Source organism: Scatophagus argus, chromosome 24 (assembly GCF_020382885.2).
Source record: "Scatophagus argus isolate fScaArg1 chromosome 24, fScaArg1.pri, whole genome shotgun sequence".
In the NCBI taxonomy this organism is placed as follows: Eukaryota; Metazoa; Chordata; class Actinopteri; family Scatophagidae; genus Scatophagus; species Scatophagus argus.
The window spans coordinates 1661622-1678920 of NC_058516.1; the positions used below are offsets into that span (position 1 = coordinate 1661622).

Here is a 17299-nt window from a genome sequence, read left to right on the forward strand (position 1 = left end):
CAACAGTGTTCCTCTCATCTCTGGTCCATCCAACACGTCTGGGATGTGCTGGACCGCCGACTGGGATCCAGGATCCCGATCACTGCTGCTGATTTTAGTCTGTCCGCATACTTATGGCCGTATAGTATATGTAACGTATAGGTAACACATTGTACACGTGTATTCTGACTATAGAAACTGCAGTATTTATGGTCTCTGACTCCAAACATTGATTACTTTTACTTCTCCAGTGCATTACATTTTTATTTTCTTTTTTAAATTTTCATCATCCATTATTATTATTGTTGCTTTTAAAACTGCTTGCAGTATTTTTAAAAGCGTGTCTGTTTGGTGTGATTTGATGGACATTTTAAGGGAAACACAGGCTGCTTATTCTTAATCTCTGTCACGTAACCAGCGAGTTTTTAAAGCCAAATTAAAATGTTTTTACTTTAAAAAAACACATTGATGCAACATTTGCGCCACAGTTTGGAAATTCAAGACGTTTGTTTGTTGGATTTGTTTTGATGTTGAATAATCTCCTTCATCTCAGTGCAAATGACTGCAGTTTACCCACTTTGTTGCCCAAACGTCGGCTCGCGTCGCAGCTGGACCCTTCAGGGACCCTTCAGGGATGAACGGCTGGCATGTGAGGTGCAGGCCACGCGACCGAAGTCGTCTCCCACATCATCTTCTGGTTTCCACAGATGTGTCACCTGTCGGTGCGATTACGGTCGTCTGCGGGCCAGACGACGCGGCCTGACTGCACAAGACCAAAAGGCGTCCGTCAGCGCCGGTTTGCCGCCGCGTCACGGCCGCCTTCGTGTCACGGAGCTGACGTGAGCGGGGCCTGGTTGTCCTCCCTGCAGCGGAAACAAGACAGAGAAGATCACAGGCTGTTAATTATTTACTCACATGCCCAGGTTGAAAACACACACACACACACACACACACACACCAACATCACCCACGTGCTGGTCTCAGAAGTGACACGGCTCCTTCCCAGTTTGCCATAAGGCGAACACCATGAGCCACCATCGTGATCATCATCTGGATCTTCTAATCCTGGTTCTTAATCAGCAAAACTCTCAGATAATTCAGTCAACGTGCTTGTGTTAGAAGGTGAAAAGGCCTGTTGAACGACCTCCTCTGTCAGTTTCGGTGTCCACAGGCCGCGGGTCTGCCTTGTCACACGTGAACATCACACGTGTTCACACGCAACAGCCCCGCCGACGCCGTTTCAGCCACACGCTCGCACTGTGAGCAGCATAATTCAGTGTGTCCGCCCCAGCCGCTGTCTGGGCAGCTCGGTCGGCTGAACTCTGTTGGAACGTGACGCAGGGACAGGTTGGGTTTCACGAGCAGGTGTCTGTTGTTTTTCTCCTTCGCGTTTCTCACACTGTTTGGCCACCTGTTCTCGTCTCCGCTCCATCCCGCCGTTTTTTTTTCCCTTTCCCTCCCCGTGAAGGGCTTCTCAGACATTTTAGCTTCGAAGACAAACTGTACCAGGTGAGGCAACGCGAGCCAAGCGTTTATTTTTCAGTGTCTGATCAGGCCAGCAGCGATTGAAATCATTTTAAAAGGGAACTCTCTTGTGTCTCGCATCCATTTTTTCCTCCGTGTTCACCTTGGACTATTTACTGAACCACAACATCATGGAAGAGGAAGAGTCTGTCAAGTAAACAAGCGCAAAAATCGGCAGCAGCGAAAAATAAGTTGGAGAAGATGATATTTAGGTCGTGGCTTTGAGCACTGAAGACAGAATGCTGTGATGCATTCACTGACTTCAGGACATTCGGGTTTCACTTCAGGCCTGAGCTCTCTGTGCTGCCTTAGAAACTGAAAATTGCTCGGTGAAGCCAGCAGGACCTTAAAAAACCGTTTTGTGAGCTGTCGGAGGTTAAAGCACAACTCAATGTGCACTGAAGATTAACTGGACGACTTAGTGTGCTTTTGCCAGGACACAAAGATTGGTGTCTTTGAACGCCTCAGAAGAAACACTTTGATTGACCTTCCTGTGTGTTTAGTTCATGTTCTTGGTATGCAGGAATGTTTGAAAGTCCAAAAACATGTTTAAAAGCACATGCATGTCCCTGCTTACATGATAATATTCCTAAATCAGGCTTGTATAACAACAAAAAAGGCGATAAAATCGGTTAAAACCGGCTGTTGTTCCCTCTCAGCTCAGTCTGGTTTAGGGAACGGTTACTATTTCCCACATTTTTGAACAGAGTGTGTTTCAGGCTGACAGAAGCGAGAGCGGGTGCGGCGGCGAGGTTTTGTGTGATTGTCGGCGTGTCCGCCAGTGTTCCCCCTCTTTGCCCCGACACACTTTTCCATGTCGCAGGCGCGGCGTTACACTCGTCAATGTATTTGTTCGAGCGACTCGGCCGTCGGCCCCTGCGAGGACCGCGCACCGCTGCGCCCCCCCCGTCCTCCCCCACTTCCTCCCACGTCTCTTTTTTAAAAAGCTGTGGCTCTTGCTTGAATGCTCTCTGTGTCCATGCCCAGTGCCCTAATCCAGGGCCTGCTCTTCCTCTAAGCAGGGAGTTAACTTAATCCCTCTCATTTAGGCAGCTGCACTGCCGGGGAACTATGGGGGGAAAAAAAAGAAGCTATAACTCTGTGACGGACACTTTCAGCTGTTGTGACGGCACCTCCCCGATTCAGCTGCCTTAACATGCAACTCTCACCCTCGGCCCGGTATTTTAATTTGGCTGTGAATAATGCATGGAGGGCTGCGAGCGCGGAGGCCGTACGGGGAGGTATGCATGGCTGCGATGATAGCTGTGCGACTGCGAAGGCAGAGTCGAAGCAGAGCAAGCTGGAAAACACTGACTGGCATCCGTGTGCACAACGAGTCAACTGCCAGCAGCGAATATGCTGTGAATGTAAATGGTCATTCCACTCGCAGACACCAACAGACAGGCGGTGTGACGGGGAGCTGAAACGTCCCCTGTGGTGGGCCTGATGGTCAAACCGCTAATGTTGTCCCACCAGCCATCTAACCCCCCCCCCCCAACAAAAAACTAGCAGCAAATCCTCTCCTCATGCTGGGGAGTCAATCAACTAATCATTTAATAGCCTTGGCGGAAACGAGCAGGAAGTGGCCGTTCTAGCCGACGCACACCTCAGTTACATGGGGGCTTCTGCTGACAGAAAGCTGCATTCAGGTGCACGGTTTTTATTTCGGCCTGGCTTCTGGTCACCGTCTTATGTCACCAAACATCTGTCAACTTTCTCAGCGAGTTGTGACTGAATAAAGCCACAAACAGCAACATGTTTTCTCGTGTTTGAAGCTCTGCGGGACTTCTGCTCACAAAAGCAGAAAGCAAAACTTTTTTTTCCTCTTTCATGTGAAACAACTTCACACCTCTGCACTTCACTTTGCAAAAAATCTCTCATTAAAATGCCCAGCGGGGTGGGGGTGGGGGATCAGGAAACACAACTTCCAATTTCTGCAAACATCTGAGCTACTTATCCGTGAAAATTCGAACCTTCGCCCACATCTGGCACTTCCAGCCTGCTGAACATTTGTAATGGGCCTCGATTAGAGCGCAGGACAGATACGGTAATAAGCCCTGGAACCTTGTCAAGAGAGAGGTCAGATCAGAAGACAAATAAATAGGAAATTGCTCCCTGCGAGCCTTCTCACTGTCACCTTCTGCTTGTTACCTTGAGCACTAAAAAGGTATTTATCCGACTCCCTCCGCGCTGTTTGAACAGGCGTCAGAGCTGCTCTGCGGGGCTTAATTGCGCTCCGGTCTCAGGAGTTCACTTGGTGAAGTGCAGGTGCGGCGTCCAAGAAAAATAATTGAACAAACAATTATAATGTGCGTTCCCACACTGCCAGTTAGAGGCAGAGCAGCTACAGCCGTTTGTGCGCCGTTCAGCTTCCCTCCAGTCCAAAATATAACACAGCAGGAGTGTTGAAATGCTGCAAAGATCTATGGTTGTGTATTCTGGCAGCGAGGGTCCCCACAGTGCCGTCCCTCCACCCTGGGAAAGAATCTGCACCGTCCCTGCAAACACGACGAGACGTTCGCAGTCTCTCCTGGTGTCTTTCCGTCCAGAAAGGCCGAGTTCCTGTCTGCTGCACCTCGTTCACCGGCGCCGACAGGAAACAAACGCCACCTCAGGACGTCAACACGTCTCGGGGCCTCAGCGCCTCGTCGGTGGAAAATCATCCTGAACCCAAACACGCAGCGGAGACCCGGCCGGCCCTTCGAGGTGCTCGTCACTCCTCGGAGCTCTTTGTTTTCGGCTCGTCCCATTGTTCCTCAGACGGGGGAATGTTTTTGTCCGATGACAAACGGCACGTCTTCGCTGTCACTGGATTATTTTGACAGGACGGCTTTGGCGGGAAAGAGCTGCTGGAAAATGTTGGGCTTTAAGAAAACATGACTAAGTCACAGCAGGAGTAGATCACTCTTGTTCTCTGAAATAATAGCGAATGTAAACACTGAGGTCCACATATCAGACTGAGGCCCTCAGGATTACACTTTGTCTCAGCTTGAACCAGGAGGGACGCTGGTTACCTCTGGACGGGGTTATGCTAACTTTTCCCCACTGTTTACAGTCTTTATGCTAAGCTAAGCTAACTGTCCTCTTGAACTCCTGCTTCCATTGTGAACAGGTACGAACACCTTTAAAGGAGCAGCTCTGACACACTTGTGCCTTTGCTCCTCTCCTTCACAATCAACGACCACGAGAAACCAACCAAAGTTTCAGAACTCACTTTAAAACTGAAGATACCAAATCTCCGGAGGCCTTAACTCATGAAACATTTTTTTTTTCTTTTTTTATTTTGCCACATTTCGAGCGAGGAACACCAGGTTATGTGTTCAAGCAGTTTTGGAAGCAAAAACCTTCAAATGCGTCTTCAAGTTTTGCGTTTGCTCGATCGGTCCGATTCGTACTCCGCCGGCCTCCCCGAGGAATTCCTCTTCCATGCAGGAGGACTTCAGTTATGGCCGTCTCGGCTCTCCGTCTTCCTCTCCTCCTCTCCTCATCCTTTCGCCGTTCTTCCAGAGATGCGTAGTTGTTGGCAGTGCTTATGTAATAACAGATGGAAGCTAGAAATTAACACGTCTTGCCTCTCGTTATTCTCCTCTCTCCATTTATTTTTAATGCTGCGAGCACGAGCGTCTCTCTGTCTCTCGCAGTGTGTGTGTGTGTGTGTGTGTGTGTGTGTGTGTGAGTGTGTGTGAGTGTGTGTGAGTGTGTGTGTGACCCCGGCAGGCCAGCAGCACCTGTCAGGAGTGTATCCACCGTGGTTGCGTGCCTAATTAGCACACAAGGAATTTGGTGGCACGAAACGCGCAGCATCGGTGGGAAGAAAAGAGTGTGGGGTGCAATTAGGATTTGTTGGCATGTACAGAACGCCGAGTGAAGAATCAAACGAGGAGGAGGAGGAAGAGGAGGAGGAGGAGGAGAGGTTGGGTGGTGTGTTGGTGTGGGAGTGGAGAGCCGCATGTGTGGCCTGATGCTACTTCGCTAGTTTTTCTTTAAAAAAAAGACGGCACAGAAGCATTTGAATATGTAGAAAAAGACTACCTTCAGCTTTTTTGTTTTTGTTGTTGCCCTTTTGCTGAAATTTTACATACAGCAAAGACGAAAACAAAATAAGATTCAAACAAGTTGCTCTGCACATGACCAGAAAATGAGTGAAAACTCAAATCACACTCACTGACTGCAACAGGCAGAAACAAACTAATAACCACTACAAAACGACAAAATGCCGCCTTAATGCTAAGCTAAGCTAACGAGCTGCAGGCTGTAGCTTCATATTTAGCCAACAGACTGACACGGCGATAACTTTCTGTAAGCTCGCGCAAATCAATCAGCGATTCTGTCTTTTTACAAAACAGACACAACAGGATCCGTTCGACCTTCCTCTGAAAACTCCCAGCGCAGGTTTGGATTTGAAAACCACGGCTCTGCTCGTGTCGCCATCCACGCTTTGAAACAAGTTTAAGGGGAAATGAAGAAGAAATATGAAGTGATGCCGCCACAAAAAAGGGTTTTCGATGGCATCAACCGCCAGCTTTGTTCAGGCATCGATCAGTCATTACAGTGTCATCAAAGTCCCAACATCTGAGCCGACGAGGAAGAGGAAAAAAGGGGCGGAAGGCGGCTGCTGGGAGCGATTGTGTCGAGGTTTAACTTTGTGTCCACCGCATGATTTATTTATCAACACGACGGCCGTTTTTCATGGTTAGATTGGGGCGACGGGGGGCCTGCTGGGAAGTTAAAAAGAGGAGAGGCAGCCAGCAAGGAGCAGACGTGACCTCGGTTTGACGAGAGGGAATCAAAAAGATCACGATAGCTCTTGTGCCCACAACACTGAAAGGGAACAAATGGCTCTTTAATATTTCCATGCGAACCGAAAGAAAAGAAATCACAAGAACGGTGATGAATAAAACAAAAAGAAGCAACAAGAAAGGGCTGCGGCGGCATCTCTGTGAGGCAGAGAGAGGAAATATGCGCCATGTCAAAAGCCGTCGTCTTTTTATCTAATGGGTGCTGCGGCTGTAATGCATCCATGCGGCCCTCGCTTTAATAATTGAACAGACATCGGGGCGGCACCTGCTGGGAGCCCAAATCATCGTCTCAGCTTTGAACGAACCGCTGTGACATTACGGCATCAGGCGGCGCCGCTGAAATACAGACAGAGGGGGAAGAGGAAGGGGGGAGGGGGGTGCATTGGAGGCGGTGAACATGGCCTGAGGCTACAGAGTAATGAGCACATCTCCACGGAGGCTTCTGCGGATTCACTATTTGAAAATTGTTTCTTGTCTTAATAAATCCTAAATGTGTAATTTACTCGCGAAAGAGGAGCAACAAAGCAGCTGACGTTGGCCTCTCGCCGGCTCTCCTTCTGTAAAACGACGGAAATCGCGCCGGCCGAGGCGTGACCACGTCTCCTCAGGTGCAGACGCACTCACATCCCCTCACCCCCGCCTCCCCTCCCCTCCCCGCCCCTCCCCTCCCGCTCCCCAAATTGCAAAGTCATTGAAATTCTCAGTCTGCTTTTGCAGGAATTATAAAACCGTCTGAATCAATTACGACATCAATCGGGCTGAAATCTGCGGCCGATGAATATGTATAAAAGTACACACAGATAGGGCTAATTAAACAAGGCTGTCAGAGATCACTTCAGACAGGTCGTGCAAACGCACAGAGAGCATACATTAACCAGCAGGAAGTTCAGGCTAACGGACAGCTGATGCTGGGACTGAATGCTGAGTGAAAGTAGATGTAAATTCTTTCTACTCCAAACAAGTTTTTTTGTTTTACTTGAGCCGTGCAAAATAAAAACCACCAATAACCACTAAGTGGCCTTTGAGCTGTGCTGACGTTTCCTCAATCAGTGCTGAAGAGGTCGACCCTTCTAATCACACTGGGTCAGTGCTGAACTGAGTGGAGGCACCGGGGCCACAGTCCCTCAGGGGCCACAGTCCCTCAGGGGGATCATTCATGTCTCGTCGAGACTCTGCTGACAGATCGGACCGTTTCCAAATCAAAGCAGGGTTTCCTCAAAGAACTTCCTGTGTGCGGTTTAGTGACCAATGACACAGCACACAGTGGATGAGAGTGAGCAGCAGCACCCCTGAAATCTTCTGATTTCACAATCAGAATGAAAAAGATTCTGCCAACAGACGCTGATGATGTCACAAAGTGAGTCTCCGCGCTCTGATCCGCACCGATAAAGCAGCCTTCGCCTCTTAAATCTGAAACAGCCTCCAACGCCGGAAAATGTTCACGTCGGATTAAAATCATCTCACTTTTAATTCTCCGGCTCGGTTTCACTTGACACAAAGTTACCCGAGCGTCTCGACAGCCGACCAGTTTCTTCCTCTTTTCTTTATTTTTCTCCTCTTCCCCCTCGGCCGGTTGTCCCCGGGCCGTTGCTGTCTCTGCCCATGACTCCCGTCCTGAGATGTGCTGCTCAAACAGCTGAGGGAGGGGGGGAGGGGGGTGAGGAGCCCAGCCAAGAGGCCCTGGGGCCACGGCCCTCTCTGGACCCCCAACCCCGGGTCACTGAGCACCTCGGGTCAGCCGGTCCCGCTCAGCCTCCTTGTGGGGCTACCGGCATGAGGAAGAGGAGGAGGAGGAGGAGGAGGAGGCTCCAACGTTGTCTTGTGTAATGAACATTTAGAGAACAGCTGGAAGGAGGACGAGTGTGTGTTTGTGTGTTTTCTCGGATATATTTGATCTGGCGTTTGTGCGGTTTTGTGTAAATGTGTACATGTCAACGGCAACCGCGGCATGAGCAAGTGCACACATGAGCTGCACCAGCGTGCGTGTGTGTGTGTGTGTGTGGTCGGTGTGTATTCCCAGCCGGCCCTCGGCGCTCTGAGCGGGTTCAGTGTCGGGTCTTTGCCTGCAAATAAAACTCCTCCTCCGGGTGCCAACACGCTCGGCTGTCGGGGCGAGGAGTTTCACATTCGCAGAAGAAGAAGCACGCAAGACGGCCGATGAAGTTTAGAGTTTCAAACTATGAAGGAAGTGACTGAAAATAAAATGAACCCATCGCAGCACAAACAAGCTAAACTTGATCGGGATATTTTGGACCACTGCAAGAGTTTTGGCCTCCAAGTCTGCTGAAGTCGCAGCTTTCATTCTCAGAGTTTTTATGAATGATTCACATCATTAACAAAATCCAAAAACAGGTGCTGAACCTCACTTTAAAATGAAGCAGAAAAGTAGATGATTCCACCTCTCAATCTGTGCACACGACCCTGAGTAAACTCTCAAAACACAAATCTCATCGTCGCTGTCCATTTCGATATGTCAAGTGTAAGCGAGCATCAGATTTTTAAATGTGCGGCCAACCAACATGGCAAAAAGTCCACCAAGTTCCCCACCAATCCTGTATGTTTTATGTTGCTCATCACTTCCTGACGCACGCTGAAAGGGTCCAGTCGTACCAGACCCAATGCTAAAACCGGGCAGAGCCTCGGCGTTCGGTGTGCGTCGGGGGGCTCAGACGTGAAGAACCACGGCTGCAGTCGTCGTATTGTAATCGGTTTGCACAAAGTGTTAAAAGAGTCGCAGAGCTGACTGTTCTTATTTTGTTTCCTTCCCTGAAATAAAAACTGCGACTGGAGCCAGATAACATTTTGCCATATGCATTGTTTGTTTTGGATCTATAAATACTGTAACCGCCTCGGGTACGGCGCTAATGCAACAGATAGCTCCGTGTCGCACAACATTTGAGACGACCATCTGACTAATTACAGCAGCGCGCCATCGACTGCGGCTCCGGGGGAACCTGTGAAGACCCCCCGAACGTGGCCTTCCGGTCAGGAAGAGGAAGCAGCCTCATTGTTGCTGCCAGAAATAACAATTTCAATAATTTTCTATAATTCCCAGCATCTAAACAGAACACACCAAGTCAGGAAACAAAAGCAGGGGCCCGCCAAGCGCCGCCTCCGCCTCCCCCTCCGCAGCGAGCGCACACTCACCGAGGCCTCCGAGAGCCTCCCCACGGAAAGCGGCTGCCATCTAAAAACAGCCTCTGCAGCTGGCGGCCGCGGCGAGAGGCGTGCTTTCAGCGCTCGCACCCGCAGTCGCAGTTTACTCCCGATAAATGTATGGAATCAGGCTCTCGCTAAAAACTACAATTACAGGTGATATACAGATTGAAATCATAGGGGCTGCTTTTTTTTGTTGAGGAAAATTGTCCTAATGAGCGGTTTGGCGATTCGCGGGGTGGAAGGGAGGGAAGGGCTGGTGCTGGAGGAGACTGTGAAAGTCTTTTCTCTTCAAGAGTGAGTGTGTGTGTGTGTGTGTGTGTGCGCCTGTGTGTGTGGGGAGGTGTTGGGGGTAAACAGCTGCACCTGCTGCTGCGACGCACACTGCCACAGTTAATGATATCGGATGATATCATTAGGCAAAGTGCTCATAAACAGATGTTGGAGGCGCTGCCTAAACAGTGTCAGCTGAGCCGGTTTGCATTTCTGTGAACATATTATTTATATAGGGCATTTAAGTTTGTTATGTTAATAACCCCTCTGTTAGCATGCAGGATGTGGCACAGGAAGAATTAAAGTGCGCTGCAGCACAGAGTTAAACGGCACCTCGGAGCCTCGGCGGAGCCTCTGAGGCCGATCGGAGGTGTGAAGCTGACTGGAGTTCAGATGAGACTCGACGCAGTAGGCTGCAGACGAGGCCGACGCAGCTGAGCCCAGCATCCACACGGATGTGATCCGGTTTTCCACACGCACGTCAGGCCGCATGCAGGTGAAGGCCCTGCTGGTCACTGCGGGGTACTGCAGGTTCACTGAACTCTTCACAGGTCAGTCAGTTATACCGATTCATAACATAAAACTCAAACGACATTCAGGCACACGCTCACTGAATTTTGTTTGAAAACTGCACACAATCACCTGGAAAATGTTTCACATTAACGTTCGGTCCAAACGTCTTCCAGAGGATGAAGAAGCAGATGCAAAAACCAGTCAACGCGTCGCACTTCTGCATGTGCACAAGCTCGTTCACATAACAAACACCAGCACGCAAACACAAAACTCACCGCAGCAGCAGCAGCAGCCAACGGGAAGGCAGGACGTCTGGTCCGGACCTGAAGCACCTGGTCCGGACCTGAAGCACCTGGTCTGGACCTGAAGCACCTGGTCCGGATCTGAAGCACCTGGTCCGGACCTGAAGCACCTGGTCCGGACCTGAAGCACCTGGTCTGGACCTGAAGCACCTGGTCCGGATCTGAAGCACATGGTCTGGACCTGAAGCACGCGGTCTGGACCTGAAGCACCTGGTCCGGACCCTGAGCTCTGTGACAACAACAAAACCAAGCTGTGTGTATTTTCACTGTTTGTGCTCTGCTTTTTTAAAACAATGACCCAACTTCTAAAGCTGTTACGGTACGCGAGATCAAACAGGAAATGAAATCCCAAACCTCGGCTCAGAGCCACAGTGAAAGATCTGAGTGTTTCATAATAAGTCACAAATATTCATTTGCTGTGTGTCACACTGAAATGAGCTGACTGCATTTCACAGCAGGGTGAAACACGCACACATAAATTACTTCAGGTGCTCAAACTGCTACTTACACCCTCGATTACTTCTTGAAATAAAACACAAAGTTAACTTTTTGTAGCAGTAAATTACAAATGAACGGTTGCAAAATCTCTAGTTTGTGAATGTAAAACGCGAGCACGTGGTAAACACTCTAACTCAGCCTGCAAAAATACAAAAACTGTTTTCTTTCAGCAGCACTTAAACACATCATCAACCTCCTCCTTCCTTGTTGTAAACAAAAACAAGCTTATTTCTGCGTTTGTTGTTTGTACCTGTTATGCCAGCAGAGACTGGGTGGAGTCAACAGGTGCTGCTCACTTGCCTCGTGTTCCACCTGTGAAGCACAGCACAGGTGTTCAGTTCAAGCTGCACGTTCGCGGAGGTGCTGGGCAGAACAGAAATGAAAAACTCTCACCTACCTTGATTTTGTTGTGCAGTGGAAAAACATTTTCATTCAAACATTTTGGGTGGACACTTGCTGCCAGCCAAGCTGCTGCCTCCCACTTCCTGTTTCTTCTTCTTCTTCTGCTCAGCCAAAGCTCAGGGTTGCACTGCTGCCACCTTCTGTCTCGGAGACCAAATCCCACCAAGGCATCCTCTCTGCACAGTGACATGAAATGATCAGTTAATTTTTAATAATCCTTAAAACTTCTTCACACTAAAAGCAAAACTCATCTGTCTTTGCTGTAAGGTTTTTAAAGTGAAGGATCTACAGGAGGCTTTTACCTTGTTAAGGAAAACGGCACAAAACAACAAACCAGGCATCACTGGAAAATGTTTACATTTATTTACTGACTCATTAAGATGGTTCCTGCATGTACATTTATTTTGAAAATATCTGTATTGTGAAGCCTGCTCGTGTTTCATTGTGTTCTGACTGGACTTCAGTTTTTAGTTTTTATTTTTTAATCTACAAGACGGATGTAACTTCAAAGTTGCTGCAGCAACAAAATCAAATAAAACGATAACAAATCCGAGCGGAAAGAAAGCAGCAGAAAAACCACAGCAGGCCCAGCTCGCCTGTGCAGGAGGAGAGCATCAAGCCTCACTTTTAAACAGCACTCATACACGTGTTAACACATTTATGTAAAAGGTTAACGTCCTTGTGTTATTCTGCTCAGGCGCTGCCATTTTACACCCTCCTCCTCCTCCTCCTCCTCCTCCTCTCAGGATGAAAAAAGGGGGGGAACAGGCGCCCATTTCCCTGCCACCATTATGCTCATTTGTCCTGTCAAGAGAATGACAGGCCGGTTGACTCTTCCCCAGATACGACCATTAGGTAACGCTCTGTCATCTGACAGCGAGGCATTCTGCCGCTCCCTAAAAACCCCCTAATTATTTCCTTCGCCAGAGACAGGCGGTGGCGGGTAGGTAATTTTTAACCTTTCACGTGCACCTGGGGAACCCTCCTCCGGGGAGCCAAGGTGCCTGTGTGGCATTCAGTCATCAAAACATGACCTTTTATGGCCGTTCGGAGAGCAGTTGGCACCGGGTGCCACGCGCCGGCTAATGCTAATGTTGATGACTAATTTATGCATCAGCCGACCGCATCTGCAGCAAGTTTAGGGTAGCAACAATGTGTGATAGAGCGGCGAGAGGGGAGAGGAAGGGGAAGGGAGGGAGGGGGGCATCACGGCAGAACAAGCAGAGGTGAAAGGCATTTTGGGGGGGAGGACGGGGTGGGGCATTTGAGACACCCGGTAGCCTGGCACGACGGGGAATTGAGGGGGCTAATTATGTTGCAGGGAATACATTCAGCGTGACCAGCGAGCCTTTTTAGAATTTGTCGAGCGCAATCTGACTAACGTGGCTGACCTTTACTTTTTTAGCCCAAATTGCGGGAGACCAGAGAGCATGCAAGATGTGTGCATACTCTATGACCTAATTGCCTTTTTTTTTTTTTTCTTGTGTGGCTAAACGCTGCACGGCACCTTTCCTCCCCTGGAACGCGGGATGTCAAAATGGCCTTATCACGTGTGCATTTCAGAGCTTATGGCTGACACAGCAGCCCATTTACAGCATGTTTACACTCAACGGAGGAGTTTTCATCTTACCACAGAGCGCCTCGCTCCCATTCAAAGGTGACAGGAGCTCCCGTACAGATTATTTACTTAAACCACGATAACAACGAGATTTCGGGACGCCCCCCCCCCCCAATAAAACCTCTAATGTATCATCTTTAGAGGTGCTCTTAGGCAGGTCTGGACTTATTCTCGAAACAAAAAGGCTTTTAAACTAAGCATGAAGCATCAGGAAATCATTTAGTAACCGTCAATAAAGCCATTAATTACTATTTATTAACCTTGATGTTTCAACTGAAAATTATGCAAATGTATTCAACTATCAAAATGTGTTCTTAAGCAAGCAGAAAGGATTATAATGAGTCAGTTGTGCATTTTGTTCATCCGTCTTTGGCTGTGGAGAAAAAGCACACGTCTGCCCCTCACGATCGTGTTGGCGTCCACAGCGGAGGACGTGTGGTGAGGAAGGAGGCGACACAGGAACGTATGTGAGAGCGTAAAATGCACAACCTCGGGCAGTTTACAGTCAGCGAGTTTATAATCTTGACCAAATCCCTCAAAGTCCATAAATCGTTATTATCGCCGAGTGTTTTGATAGAGCGGACTAATCGAGGTGAACCAGGAGATGGATCTCAGACGAGGAGAAGCAGGAATCCAGCAAATCGGATCAAAAGTAAGCGATGGCGCTGCTCTGCTTGAAAAACATAATTTGTATGAATCAGGCCGCGTGTGCACGTTTGCAAACACGTCAGGCCTCAGCTGCTCTCCGCCGTCTGTATATTCACTGTCAGCAGGAGAAGGATGCTGATGAACTCTTTGTTTAGACAAATCAGGAAATCACGCTGTCTTATTTTGCCTGAGAAGTGCGATTTTTCAACCCCCCCAACTCCTCCTCTCCGTTGCAGTTTCTCAAGTTCAGGAGAAAGGTCACGGCAGAGTGTTTCCCTCGGAGCAACGTAGAGCAATAAAACACAAGTAAACACAAAGCAAGACGGATACAAGCTCGCGCAGCCATTAGTGATTTATACTGCGTTCCTAATCCCTCGCTCAGGCCGCCCTGCCGCCATTAAGCTCCGAAATTACATGTTCTATCAAGAGCAGCCGCTCTCACCTGAGTATTGGATTACTGAAATAAAATATGAATAATTAATACTGAGAAATAGGTTCCTGGCAACAGGAATGGCTGCAATTTAATAATGAGCTTTGTGTTTCTATTTTTTCTCTCCTTTCCTTTCCCTCCTCCTCCTCCGGTGGCGTTTGATCTTCTCGGGTATCTCCACCAGGGGAGTCGGCGCATCCTGCTCTTCTTCTTCGTTGGTTCCTCCTTGGCAGGGTTGACTCCTCTGGCCGCTGGGGGCGAGAGACCTGCCTCCCGCCTGTGTTCCTCCTCATTCTTCCTCCTCATCTTCTTCTCCTTCTTCATCTCGCGTTTTTTTTTTTTCCCTCCTTCAATAAGCTGCCGTTAAATAAATTAGAAAACACCCACCCAGGGGTGATCAGACGGCCACAAACCCTTGTCATCTGTCTCCCGGCGCTGCCAGGCAAACGAGAGCAAGGGAGGGAAGGGGGAGAAGAGGGGAGGACAGCCAGGATTTCTTCTTCTTCTTCTTCTTCTTCTTCTTTCTCTTCTCTGGCTTGGTATTCTGTCAGAGGTGAGAGGCAGGAACAGCTAGAGGAACGGGCTTGTTTTCGCTCTGCCAGACGACCGAAGGCGATCCGCCATTTGCTCCGAAAAAGAAGAATCCATACGTCCATATTTATTTAATGCGGCGAGAGAATACATAAGGAGGAGAGGAAGGAAGGGAAGGAGACAGACAGAGGGGAGGAAAAAAAAAAAAAACTTTGCTACATATGGAGTGCTTCTTACAACTAATCAGCAGACTGTTGGTGATTGGGGCCGCGGGCGCCAGGTTGGCTCAAACCAGAGTTAGCACAGTGGCCAGGTCTTTGCTGCAGGCTGCACAGGTTGGCCTCAACTCTGCTGGGGAGCAGATGGCGAGCCAAAGCTTGTAGTCACACTTACCTTCCCCACTAAATCCCTAATCCCTCCGTGGACGCTCCTCCAAGGCAGGTTTTTGGAGGCAGAAATAGGGGTTACAATCTGGACCGGCACGGCGCCTGCCAAAACACTCACAACACAGAAATGCAAATTAACTTATTTGTGTTGTCCGACGGCCAAGGCGCCGCTTCTTTTGCGAGTAATTAAGATACCTTGAAAAATATTTGTAAAAGATCAATAATTTGAAATGGACAAATAACAATGCGGAGAAAGAGGAGAGTGGAAGAATAAGCGAGGGGTGTGAACGCTGTTTTACATGTTTTGTTTTTTTATTTTGGTTTTTAACAGCCACTCCTCCTCTCCATCTGCAGGCACCAATCAGCCCCATCACACCTTCTTTCACCTCCAGATAGGAGAAACTAGTCCCGCAGGTGGCGGCGTCTGCGTCAACCTTCTGAGGCGTTTGATTACCTATAATAACTTGGCCATTAGAGCCACGCTGGAAACAAACATACAGAATTTGGGGAGGATGTTCCTTTAAAGCCCCCAGCTTGAGGTAGCATGAAAAAAAAAACAGAAGAAGAAGAAGAAGAAGGAGAAGAAGGAGAAGGAGGAAAAAAAATAAAACAAGCGCCCCCTGAATCAGTAACTGTTAGAGGAGGCGTAGGAGCCTCGGTGACACCTTTCAGCTGTGCTTGTTGGCTGGTGCTTAAGCTACACGCTAACACACACACACACACACACACACTCTGTTATTAGCCTGGTGTCAGCAGCACTAAATGGGCTGCAGATGTTAATGCAGTGTTTTAGATACAGTGGCAGGAAAAAGAGGCAGAGACGAGCCCATTCAGACGCAGAATAACTGCAGAGAGAAACACATTCATTAGCGAAGAACACACAGCGGATAATAATTCAGAGGTGATGCTTTATAAACAGTGCTGTTTAAACACACTGGCTATGTTTAAAATCCAAAAAGCACACGACGTGCGGCGCTGACCGGTCCCGCTGCCGTCTGTGAGTTTAAAACATTCAGAGTCAGACGAGGTTTTCCTCCACAGAAGAGTTCAGGTCATTACAGCGCTGACCTTTATTTATATTACACCTAATTTTCTGTACCATCACGTCTGTGCAGTTTTGGGTCTTTATTTATTCATTTTACCAACTACACTGGTTGTTTAGGTGGATATTTTTTAAGTAGATGTTTGTGCTGTCGCCCGCTATGAAAGACGTGGAAAATATACAACATAGCTGTTGGTAAACAAACAAACAAAACGAAAAGAAAAATTAAATCTGGATACAAGTTGACTTGATTGTCAGGCTGCGCAGGCTGTAACTTCACCCACGATGCTAATTTATAGCTCAGTGCTAATGAATAAACACAAAAAATAAAAACTAAAAGAAAATAAATGAATAGACAAACAAACAAACAAACAAACTCTGGAAAGATGCACTTCACATGCCCCACTTTTTGGACCATTTCAAACATACAATGTCAATATAGATTACACAATAAAATATACGTGTCCAAGTATAAAACATTTAAAAACAAGATTACACATTCAAAAACAGTTCTGGGACCTGTTGAGTCAGGTTAATTTCATTATCTGGAGAAAAACCCCCACACACTAGAAAGAAAACATGAATAACTCGGGTCTTTCTCACAGATCACAGCCCGTCTTTGTTCACATTTGGATTAATATGGCGTATCTCTGGACAGTAAGGTAACATAAAAATATAATCACTGCTCACAAGTCAGGCAGCAGAGAAAAAGCTCTTTTGCTTTGTCGAAATGAATGTGCGCTGTCATGTCCCCCTCCAGCAGCACTCGTACAGTAAGTCTGACAGGGTCTGAAAGGCCTCTGGGACCAGCCAGGCGGATCAAAAGACCTCCCCAGTACCCGACCAGATGTCCTCGCTGGGCCGGGTTCAGATGGTCCCAGCGAGCAGCGAGGGAAAGGTCAGAGTCACACAGTGGGTTAAACTGGACCCATCATGAAACTGGCTCCGGCTGCAGGTCTGCGCCGCGCCGGCCCGCTCGTCGGCAGGGATTATTTCAATTAAGGCTCACGCTGGCTGAACGCGGGATTACAACGGGGTTTAGAGTGGCAGGACGCATCTGAACACGGCACACGGTCAGCCAGTCAGCTCGCAGAGATTACAGACAGACGCCGAGCCGTCAGGGCGGTTGATGTCAGGTGACGGAGTCTTTTATCTGAATTTAAACTTCTGCTTTTACAACACAAGTGGGTTGTGCTAA

At 48.4% G+C, this 17299-nt stretch overlaps 2 long non-coding RNA genes across 9 annotated transcripts in view; both read right to left on the reverse strand.

Moving 5' to 3' along the window:
- The window catches only part of LOC124055639, a 34219-nt gene extending 23411 nt beyond the window's left edge, over window positions 1-10808 (reverse strand). The window contains exons 1-3 of one of the 3 annotated variants that reach the window (XR_006842747.1): window positions 10768-10808; window positions 10520-10667; window positions 620-842 (exon numbers count right to left, since the gene is read on the reverse strand). This is a non-coding gene — a long non-coding RNA (uncharacterized LOC124055639). Of the gene's footprint in view, window positions 1-619; window positions 843-10519; window positions 10727-10767 lie in introns of those variants that run through there. The other 2 variants (XR_006842748.1, XR_006842746.1) reach the window with 2 other exon arrangements.
- A 494-nt stretch (window positions 10809-11302) lies between these two features.
- Window positions 11303-17299, reverse strand: part of LOC124055324 — a 166900-nt gene continuing 160903 nt past the window's right edge. For 4 of the 6 annotated variants that reach the window (XR_006842614.1, XR_006842609.1, XR_006842610.1 and 1 more), the window contains 3 exons: window positions 15067-15172; window positions 11442-11622; window positions 11303-11356 (listed from right to left, as the gene is read on the reverse strand). This is a non-coding gene — a long non-coding RNA (uncharacterized LOC124055324). The remainder of the gene's footprint in view (window positions 11357-11441; window positions 11623-15066; window positions 15173-17299) is intronic. The other 2 variants (XR_006842613.1, XR_006842612.1) reach the window with 2 other exon arrangements.